At 34.8% G+C, this 12,081-nt stretch overlaps 1 protein-coding gene across 6 annotated transcripts in view; it reads right to left on the bottom strand.

Moving 5' to 3' along the window:
* The window catches only part of LOC106460804 (frizzled-5-like), a 30,212-nt gene extending 21,697 nt beyond the window's left edge, over positions 1–8,515 (bottom strand). For 5 of the 6 annotated variants that reach the window (XM_022387593.1, XM_022387594.1, XM_022387592.1 and 2 more), the window contains exon 1: positions 8,189–8,515. The gene's annotated coding sequence lies outside the window, so the exon portion shown is untranslated. Of the gene's footprint in view, positions 1–789; positions 806–8,188 lie in introns of those variants that run through there. The other variant, XM_022387596.1, reaches the window with a different exon arrangement.
* Between the last annotated feature and the right edge of the window lie 3,566 nt (positions 8,516–12,081).

Here is a 12,081-nt window from a genome sequence, read left to right as displayed (position 1 = left end):
CTAACAAATATGAGTAAAAGCGAGTTGTTAATCAGTAGTGGTGATAAGCAAGATTTCTCTTGAAATTGGTATTCCAGTACCATATCTGATTTCCGGTGGGTTAGCGGTATGTTTGCTGAATTCCGGGGTTCGATTCCCACAGTGGACAGAAGGCAGGTAGTATTTTATCTGTATGAATAGTTAAGTGAAGCATATACTACTAATAAAGGAAAGAAAATTAGAATTTACCCTCCAAATTCCAATACCGTTGTATATTGTTGTTTAGAATTTACAAGTTATATATATTATAGTGTGTAACATATGGAAACGTTCACCACGACTCAATAAATTATCTTACATATGTCTAGTTCTTCTAGTTTCCGGATTTCAAATATTCATCATATTTCTGCGTAAATCACATTTCTATGAATAGGCCAGACTTTGTATATTCAAGGAATTAGCTCTTTCAAAAATGTGTGATAAGTTTCAAGAAGAATTTAGAGCTTATCAACGATAAAAGAAACTTTTGGTACAGTGAAGCTACGCCGATTTTCACACAATATCAGGAAGGAAACCAGCCATTACCGCTCGAAATCTGTTACGGTATACACATCCTCAAAGTGTGACGTATGTAAACATAAGCTGTAACTTTAAATTCATACTTCATATTACATGCCAAAAAACAGAGTTGTAAAAGAACAGTCGATAAAGGCTATTTCTAGCGAGTAGTTATTGATCTGTTCATTTTGAAAACACCAAAGAAAAGCATCTTTTCTCGCTCTCGAACTCAAACAAACAGCATGCACGCACGTCATACAACGCCTCTGCCCACCCTAGACGGTCGATCCCCACTGCGAGGTCTAGAGATGATGTCGTAGGCTGGCCCCCATTTTGGCGTCATCCTTCGTCATTTGTGTCACATAAATTTGCACTATGGCCGAACCTAATGACCTACAGTGTCTAGAATGTCCACAAACCCACAGTAGCACGTGCCAACTGTCATGGCAGAACTAGGAGCGCCTCTAGTTTGTTCTGATTGATGGTGAAAAACATTATATTATCCACCCTGTGGAACAACAAGGTGAGTATTATTAGTAAAACCGCCCATCTACAAAATATAAACTCACAATGAAAATTAAACCGGCGAGTGTTATTTCTCTTTTTTTTTTTTCACATGGCAAAAGAAAACAACAACAAGATATCCAGTTAAGTCCTGCGTTACACCAATGGAAAAGCAAAGAGTGTAAGTAATGGGTAACTCTCCGTAACGATTGGTTTTCATTTCTGTATTTTAGGATTCCTTTCTATGATGCTAATATACACAAACCTCGATAAATTCTATCTAATGTGTAATGAAAATATTTATATTCTATACTTGTTAAGTTCTTATTTCACCTCCATATCAATGCCACTTCCCACCTCCCTTTCTCTTTGAAAAATATATACATTAGAACAATATATGTTTAATAATTAATTAAGTCATTCATTTCCGACCGAGTTTTGGCCGCTATTATAATATTCCATACTTATAATTGATTAATTTATCCGTTGCTGAAAGCAGAGTTTGATATAACGTTCTATAATTCATTAGTTCCTCTATGATAAGAGTGCAGACCAGTAGTACAAAATTCCATTTTTTTTTTTACGGTTCTGTCGAGTGCAGTCTGATAATCTACTTTCATGAACAAATGAATTATTATTTTATTTGCGAACGAAGAGTGTTAATGCAAAGTTAGAAATTTGACAATTTTCTTTAAATGAGTTGTTAATATAATCCACATTTAACACGCTGCTAAAACGGCAATAAGCCAGTTAATCTCTAAAACTTGAGCTCGTATTATGTTCACGTGTTATACAAGTTTCTAGGATCAGTATTTTACTGCTAGTTCAACTAGTGTAAATATATTCTCACCATTGAATCATTTTCAAGAAGGAAACAAAGCTTGAACTAACAACTCAACAATGTTCGGACATTTTCCGGCATTTACTGAGCAATATAATGTTTACCCACGAAATCTTGAAGATCTAAGAACTTTGCGAAACAGCCATTTTTCATTCTTCTTAAAGTTATAAAGAATCCTTTGTCTTCCTAAACTGTATTCCACTCTTACAATTCCACCATTTGTTCTCAAGTCATGCTCGTTCTCTACAAAACAAACGACGTTCTTTGGTGCAGAAGCTATCCTATGTCCAATAATAAGATGATAAACACCTACTGCTTCTTCAATCTTCTTAATGGAACGTGGATTTTTTTTACTTTATGGGAAAGTCTAATGTTTAGCATTTTTTTAACCTGCTAGATCCTCCAAAGGCTTCTTTACGAAATATAGCAACTTTAAGTCTTGCTGGACATCGAAGGGAGTCAAGATCAGATATTGACATACACTGTGACTATAAACTCTTAAAAATCTTTAAATCTAAGAGATTTCTAGAGCATTCACGTTCAAGCGTAGCTTTTAAAGTGTTTTATCTCTGTGTGTTTATATGCACATAAGGAATTTATATGAAAATTCTATCAAGGCTCTGCTGCAATTAAAAATTTGGCATTTGTCTTTCTGAGAAGCGATATTTTTCGGTTTAGTAAAAAACTATTTAGTCCAGAACTTGCAGGTTTAGAACTATTCTTTCCTAAGTAGTTCTAAAATTAGACAGTCAAATTGTTACAGCAAGTTCTACTTGTCTTCCGGCGAGTACGAAATTAATGCAACAGCACAATTTTTTTCTTCAACGTGATATGGAAGTCTCCACTACGTAATGAAATATAATATCGCTTAGGGTTAGATTTTTAACGAAGTGTTGAAATAAAAATACGAGGATTTCACAGAAACACTTTACTGGATTCCTGCATGTGCTTAAACCTGATTCTAGTAACCTTGTCATCAACAAGCTACTCAAAGAAAGGAAAACAACATTGTCTACAAGACCTAAAACCAAAAATACTCGCAACTTAGCTTAGATCACCTTTCTATTTAAGTCGTGAGCTAATCGCTATCGGGAGAAGCTCCAATTGAAAGCTAAAGAATCACACATGGAATGTGACCTCACGACGAAACGTCCTATTCTCTAGCAATCCCAAAGAAAACGTGTTTACTTAAGAACAATTATTACATTTAAGAATTTTGGAGGTTTAAATAAATGACGTTCAGTAAAACATGCAATATTCTGGCGACAATAACGATGCAGAAAGAGAAAAAGTCAAAATAAGAACAATGGAACGAAATGAAGCAGGTTTTGCTATTAAGAAAAAATGAAAACTAACAAGAAAATGAAACAGAGACGCATGTTTCCATTTTACAGAAAGTGGAAAACTAAGAAGCGAGCACCAATCTTATACGCAGTAAACAAAAACTGAAACGTTTTATACATAGCAGAGACAATACACTGAGGCCTTAACAATGCCATTTCTTTTACTTGCCCTTGGTTTTCTATAATACACTAGTTGCTAAAGTTCCTCGAATTTCAATCAAGCTAGAAGGATGGTGGAATAGACTGTAAATATATAGGACATGGAAAAACAATACACCTAAAAAAATACAAAAGTGACTCTTATGACGTCACATTGAGGTGACATCAGATTCGAACAGACAGGATATATCTCATCTTATATACTCAAACACCTATTTGGAATTCCAAGATTTTATATTATTAATAATACCATAATTAAACCAAATCCTAAACTCTTACATGTTATAAAGAAGCCACGAATTTCATTAGGCTTTAATTTAGGGTAAAATTGTGACCATGCAATAATAAATAACCTTAATAAATCACAAAATGGTTCGGAACATTACATTTATAAATGTGTGAAAAGATGATAACTTAAACCTTTAACACTGTATTTTTACTTTAAAAACATGTACAAAACAAAGACAGTTAATCTTGTTTACGTCTCTCCTATATTTATCCATTCATATGCTCGTGAATTTCAAACTTGTATATACATTTGTGTCTTCAAGTTTCACTCATTATACATGTATGTATGGATGACTGGGGAATCTTAGGATCCGTGAAGTTTACATACAACACTTCAATATATTTACATAACTGTATGTTATTAGCAAACAGTTGTCTTGTCCTGGTTCATCCTCTGAAGGTTTCTCCTATCCAAAAGCCCCCAGTGGCCCAGCAGTATGTCAGCGGACTTACAACGCTAGAATCCAGGTTTCGATACCCGTGGTGGGCAGAACACAGATAGCCCTTTGTGTAGCTTTGTGCTCAACTAAACAAACCGACAAACATATCCAAAAAATTCCCAGTGACTTTCTGTTAAAAAAAATAGTTGACTTTGCTGTATAAAATAATGGAAAAACAAATAGTTCAGTTTTATGACAGACTCTTCGTTCATTTTTTTTACCCGTCTAATGATGTTATAAAATCTCGATCAGAAATGTTAACAAACTTACAGATAGCAATGTCAAAATCAGTGGATTATGAAAAAGAAAAGAAGGTACACAAATAATTTTTCAGAACCAATCGAAATACACATAAATTTGTTACAACCGCTCTCTCTAACACTACACAAGACTGATAGTTATAATATTCTGCGCTCATGTACTGATATTCTTTGAATATTACTAATTAAGAATTAAACGCAAGTTTCCTAAATTTATGAATTTTAATGTTCTATCGTGGCAAACCGATTCAGTCTTTAGAAATCCTCTTTTCGAATATTTTACAGTTCTTTATTGAGTCAATGTATTTCCTGCAGCCAGTTCTTCTCAAGAATGAATCAACATAATTACCTTTAATATTAATACAATAACTACACTCTAAACATCAGGTTTAGAAGAGTTAAGAAACCCACAAGAAAACTTTAAAGATTTTCAGCGCTATCCGAATGCCTATTAAGCTTTTTCATGTTATTTAAGTTCGTTCTTCATGCTTCGTATTTGCATTATTGGTAAAGCTACTAAACTTTCTGTCATGGTTCCTAATTTTAACTACTGCACTAAACGGAGGGAAGACAGCGTCACTCTAATACCATCCACACTAAGCGAATGTTTGTTTGTTTGTTTGAAATTAAGCACAAAGCTACACAATGGGCTATCTGTGCTCTGCCCACCATGGGCATCGAAATCCGGTTTCTAGCGTTGCAAGTCTGCAGACATACCGCTGTGCCACTGGGGGGGGGGGCTAGGCGACTGACTTTCACTCTTATAATGCATCCATAATTTAATGTGTGTGGGTATCACACGCACTCTAACCCGGCTCGCTAGAAACAAAATACAAAACTCTACCACATGGCCAACCATCGCCAAACTTTAAAGAGATAGGTTATATTCATCAAAACAGCTACAGTGAACTAATGCTATAGGATTACAGGATATTTTTCCTTCTGGTGACAGTTAGATTATTAAAATATTTTTTAAATTAAATGACACAAGCAAAATGAAAAAAAAAAAAAGATTAAAAAAAAGTGAAAAATAAAATATCACCAATAGGAATATAAACTGATTGATTGAGTGCAGTCCACATCACCACGTCCGGTCATCATAGGCCAACAGGATATGGATTTACCAAGATAAGGCTTCCGGTTATACTTCCCGTTCAACTGTCCCATATCTCTAGCAGCTGTAGATTGAAAAGGGTATTCATGTTATTTTACGTACCGGTCATGTCGTTAGATGCAACACATATGGATTTCTCTGTAATCGCACTGTTTAAGCAGGCGCTAGGAAACCAACATTCACGTACACTAGATGGCCTATGGAATGTTTGTGAGGGATGAGTGGTATGCTTTGGAAGTGATAGCCTTGCGACGGAGAGTTTCAATATAAAATACGCTTAAAGCTATAATCAGTTTCTTTCTTGATTATGTTGTTTATTGTTGCCTGGGACATGTGGACGACTTTTGTCACTGATATTTGTGCTCGTGAAATCTCACCTGTTACACTGTCGTTGCACTTTTCTTACCATGGCTGAGGCCGACTTGTCGTAGGTCTCTTTTTGGATGGTCCCGAGTTGCAAGTTGATCCATATTCTTTTGTTTTTCAATGTACAAGGGATACACCGGTCTTGAAAATTCTAAATTCCTGATCTGAGTGTATGAATACGCTTCCTTAAAGCGATCAATTTTCGGTGGAATCACACTATCTACGTAACGCCAAACAGTGTCAAAATGTAGTTCTTAAACATGCCGTTTCACTTTATATCGGTTGTGGTTGTCACGTGACTTTGTGATTTCCATATTGAAAATCGTTTTGATATATCATGCTCAATCCTCTGTAAATTCAGAATATTTCGCCCGTCTAAGAAATGTTTTATAAAAAAATATATATAGAAAAGTTAAATACATTTGGTTCTTTTTAGTATATTTCTTTTTACAACAGCAGTTTGCTATAACTTAAGGCCAACATTTGAAATATTCCGTTTTGGCAGTTAGCTTTTATGTTCTGTAAGTACTGTCGTAACTCACAACTGAAAGATTTTTTAAGTTAACTTAAATAACGAAGTTCACGTTCACAAACATATCATAGCAGACAAAGGTGTACGGTAAGGAAAGAAGTTAGTCTCCTATTAAAACACAAGCCATCTTCTTTTACGGTAAGGAAAGAAGTTAGGCTTGTGTTTTAATACAGACAAAGTTATACGGTAAGGAAGAAGTTAGGCTTGTGTTTTAATAGCAGACAAAGTCTCCTATTAAAACACAAGCCATCTTCTTTCCTTACCGTATACCTTTAAAGAAGTTAGGCTTGTGTTTTAATAGCAGACAAAGGTGTACGGTAAGGAAAGAAGTTAGGCTTGTGTTTTAATAGCAGACAAAGGTGTACGGTAAGGAAAGAAGTTAGGCTTGTGTTTTAATAGCAGACAAAGGTGTACGGTAAGGAAAGAAGTTAGGCTTGTGTTTTAATAGCAGACAAAGGTGTACGGTAAGGAAAGAAGTTAGGTTTGTGTTTTAATAGCAGACAAAGGTGTACGGTAAGGAAAGAAGTTGGCTTGCGTATTTACTCACGATCTCATAGTGTCATCAAATATGCTTATAATGGACTGTCATTTTCGCTCTTGAACATGATGTAATTTGACAACTATAGGACAGGCTGGTAACTAGTTTTACGGGCAGAATTTATGGGCTGTACGAGTAGCCAAAAGAAAGTATGGTAAATATCTATTTACAATTTTTATTTGATATTGAGCTTAAAACTATACAATGGGTTACCCGTACTCTGTCGATAGGGGATCATCCAACTTTTAGCGTTATAAGCCCTCAGACTTAACGCTGAATGAGAAAAAAAAACCAACAACAAAATTTCAAATACACATTTTTTTTTCTTGTTCCAACACCTAAATCAAATACCCAGTTTCTCTGAAGACTCCAATCAAATATCCAGGTAACCTCTGACCGAATTTTCACCAGAAATAAGCAGCGAATTTTCATTTATATTTTAACCAATCAAATTTCACATAACATTTTCTAGTTATGTGGTTTACTTAACATTTCTTTCATATCTTATGAATTGTTTGGTTATTGTGAAATGGTGCCTAATTAGAAAAAAAACAAGAAAGCTTTACATTATATTTATATAAAATAAATCTTAATCGCTAATATAACTGTAACAGACATGCTAACTTTTGAAACTACTCTATAGTTAATATGCTTAATAAGACAATCGATTACTTTGTATTTTGAGGACTGACAAAAAATGCGCAAGGATGCTAGTTTTTATCAGAATTGTCTACATTGACGAAAACTCTGGAGAATTGTCGGATCGCTCTCATACAAGATAAATAAATAATAAAAAAAGACACATTTTTTTCTATCCTTGTAACGCACTTTCATTTTAAGCAACAGATTCTCTTCAAAAACGTAAAGGGTGGACAAAATATATATATATTTAATTTTAAGATTATACCCTAATTCTCGTTAAATGTCCCTTACCTATAATATAAAATACGAAAACTGTTAATATTGCTTTTCCAGCTCTTAACTTTCAGTGGAATAAACATTTTCGAACCTCGTAAAAGTTGACCTAAAAATGCACAGTGGTTTCTGCAGATAGGGAAAAAAGTTTTCCCTTTTTTGAAACTTAGTTTATCGTACAAACTCAACAGATTCTTAAAATTTTCATCATACAATATATACTCCCTTGTGGCTTCGTAATAATATATATTTACTAATATTAATAACGATGAAAGTAAATCGAACACTATCAATATATCACACTAACTTTTGTCCAATTTTGAAAATGGAAAAACACGCGTAACATCTTACCTTATTATTTTCCGGTAATAAACGAAGAGATGTAAGTGCTGTATGTTCTCATTAATGTCATCAAAAATCACTTTGATGCATAATGAAACAGGTAAAATGGCTCTCGTGTGCCTCACGGAACGATATATATACTTGTGGCTCGTATTTTCCACGTTCTTCTTGCTAAGTGCTCGAGGACCCCCTTTTTACGTCTTACAAAACAAGGTATACTCGAAATGAAAATCGATGGCGTCCTCTGCCTCACGTGCCACACACCTCGTGCTCTTTACGTGGGCTGACTAGTTGTTACAACATTGCGCACTCCCTTCCAATATAGCACTACTAGACATGCGGGTAAAGCGAATATGCTATTTCTAATAGGGGTGAGAGGTAGACAAAGTGAGTTGCTCCGAGTTCTATTCAAGGATGGGGGTTGCCCTAGCGACAGCACAGCATATCTTTATGCACTCACTTTCGGCATAACATTCGATTTTAACTCACGCAATACGTGCAACGCTCGATTCATACACCCTAAGTGTGTAAGGAAGCTGTCTGGGAAGAGTGAAGAAATTAATCATTTTCGATTTCTATTTACCTGTTCTTTTTACATTTATTATTATTGGTTTTTTCTTCTTCATCTTTTTTTTTCAAAAACAGTTTGTCTTAGGTCTTTAAAATACATTTTTACGATATATTCGGACGTATACCCATGTTAAAAGTTGGATTATAATTTTATAACAAAACATAAAATACAATTTTAATCAGAAACATACAAACATTTCTCAATAGCCTTTTTAGAAGCTTGAATCTAAAGACAAACTCTGTAAATGAACCCAGCGACTGCGCAGCCAGTTTATAAATGCAGCTCTCTAATGACGTATTTGTCAACTGTTGTTCAGTATGAGCCTACATTCTTTGTTTAATCTAGTCTTATTAATCTCAAACACAATTATTAATGGTATGATAGTTACAGTGATGCCCACAGATGGGGGTTTGCAATGTGCAATTCCTCGTAAACATTTACAGGCGGGAAAAGGTGAAAAAAGAGAGGAATTGATGAAGAAAATAGAGGGGGATAAACACACTCATAGTGTTATTTTGTTCATTTAATTATACCAGGCTTTACAGAGGTTATGCTGCGGTTTAGTACGTTATAGTAAAACGATTTATCTTTACAGTCCATGTTGTCACGCCTGCTGCTTATTTTTCATTGCAAAAAGCTCCGTCGCAAGGGTGTCCTGCCCAAGGTATACCACTACTTCCTGCATGCTTTCCACAGCCCATCTAGTGTACAAGGACGACGATTTCCCAGCGCCTGTTTCAACAGTCAGGCGACACTGAATAATGTAAAAATGTAATTCTGATACAACCGTTCCACCACCGCGACTTTATGTATGCAGTGGTTGTCATGTGACTTGCTAATTTGCATATTCAAAATCATTTTAATATAACATACTCAATTATCTGTAGCTTTTGAAGAGGGGATGCAATCCTTCCGGATTTTCTAAAAGTTTGAGTGTAATGACATGGCATTATATGTAAACATGCTGAAATTAGAATTCAGCCCCCAAAAAGTTAGTTTTTATTTATAGCCCACGTACACGGAAATGTATTCAAATTATTTCAAACTGTGTTGAGTAATTTGCTTATTATCAAACTTCAATAAGGAGAAAACATCAAGATTTTCAGTGATATTCCTTAGTGATTTTAGGGTGAGATGAATTATAATAAACACTAAGAAACTTTATAAAGTATTGTAGTTCCAGATTTATTAACCGACCAGGCTGGGTGTGGCCTGGTGTTTAGCGTGGTTGGACTGTGATTCTCATTGCGTTGCTGGAAAACACGCGCTACACATTTTGAGAACACGGGTGTGACAATCAAATCCTACTATTGGACCAGAAGACAGTAGTCCAAGAGTTGAAAGGAATTACTGTTGACTAATTGCCCTCTCTCTACTGTTCAATTTCAGGGACGGTTCTTCGCAGACAGCCCTATAAATAATTATGAACGAAAATTCTGAAAGAACCAGTTTAAATTAACCGATTGTTTGAATCTTCTGATACGTGTAACCTTATTTCTGGTTGGTTCTTGTATAACATGTATTGTTGTATGTTTTTATTGTTCCTTTATAGATGGAAACAGTCTCGATCTAATATTGTCATCTAATTTCTGTAGAAAAACACATCACCACGAAATGTTCGAAACAACAAAATATTTAGTCACTAAAGATTTTTCAAATCTAAACCAGTATAAATCTACCAGCACTTCATAACTGCTGTTACACTAATGTTCCTGGTTCTATAAATCTACCAGTACTTCATAATTGCTGTTACACTAATGTTCCTGGTTCTATAAATCTACCAACACTTCATAATTGCTGTTACACTAATGTTCCTGGTTCTATAAATCTACCAGCACTTCATAATTGCTGTTACACTAATGTTCCTGGTTCTATAAATCTACCAACACTTCATAATTGCTGTTACACTAATGTTCCTTATGAAGTGTTGGTAGATTTATAGAACCAGGAACATTAGTGTAACAGCATTTATGAAGTGCTGGTAGATTTATAGAACCAGGAACATTAGTGTAACAGCAATTATGAAGTGTTGGTAGATTTATAGAACCAGGGACATTAGTGTAACAGCAATTATGAAGTGTTGGTAGATTTATAGAACCATTGCTGTTACACTAATGTTCCTGGTTCTATAAATCTACCAACACTTCATAATTGCTGTTACACTAATGTTCCTGGTTCTTTGCAAATACAACGATCGCATCAGCAGCTTGAAGTGTAAAAAGTTTGTATTTATTTCGAAAGCCAAAATACAAAATATACTTAAATGTATCGGGAACAAATGTTATATGAGATACGACTGAGTTTAAAATACAGATAAAATGAACTTGTTAAAATATTAATTTCAGATTTTTCCATATAAAAACCCTATTATATATATATATATATATATATACATTTAGCTTTATACTCAGTTATTAGAATAAATTAATTGAAGAAATATTAGTATAACATTTTGCTGGCCTAGGAGAATGTCGCCAACAGCAATCATAGTGTCACGAGTCATAAACCAGGAAACTTGTTGCACGATACACCATGTAAACGAGTTTATTTTAATTCCATATTTTATTTAAAATTAAATAAATCCTGTGTTCTATATGATATAACGATCAGACAGGATCGGTTCTGTAAGGGGGCTTGGGGGGGGGGACTATAGCCACCCAAAAGTTTGCCTTAGCTAACCCAACCAGCGTGTTGAACACGCTGGTGATCTACACTTATTAACAGAAAAGTCCCCCTCTCAATACTCAGACTGGTCCACATCAGCCCCCTCATCTCGACCAGGAAAAAGCTGGCGTCGTACATGCGATCATTTTTTTTTTTCATATAATTAAGGAAAATCTCTGTTCACTATGTTGTACTGTGTTTAGATTCTTCTGATATAAGTAAGAAAATTCCTTTGTAAAAATCATGGTATCATATAGGTTTTTCTTTATTATATAGCTGACAAAACCCTCCATCCAAGACGTTGTACCGTTAAGAGTTACTTCTGGTGTATAATTACGAAAACCTTCTGTTCAATATGACGTACCATATGGTGAGTGTTCTCTCTGATATATTTAGAGAAATCCTCGGATCAGAATTCTAGTATGGGCTAGAATCTTTTCTTACCTGTTGAAGGAAAACCTTTGTTAAAGACGTTTTATTGTGATTAAATTCTTATGTTGTTGTTTTCGTCGTGCAAAGCTACACAATGGGCTATTGTACTGTGCCCACCACGAGGAATCTAACCTTGGATTTTGGGTTTTAAATCCGTGAACTTACCGTTGACCCAACAAGGAGACAATTTTTCTGACATAGTTAAATGAATAATCTCTGTCAAAGGAATTGTATC

Source organism: Limulus polyphemus, unplaced genomic scaffold (assembly GCF_000517525.1).
Source record: "Limulus polyphemus unplaced genomic scaffold, Limulus_polyphemus-2.1.2 Scaffold838, whole genome shotgun sequence".
In the NCBI taxonomy this organism is placed as follows: Eukaryota; Metazoa; Arthropoda; class Merostomata; order Xiphosura; family Limulidae; genus Limulus; species Limulus polyphemus.
Note: the sequence above shows the minus strand (reverse complement) of the source record. Positions and strands in the feature narration are given on the sequence as shown.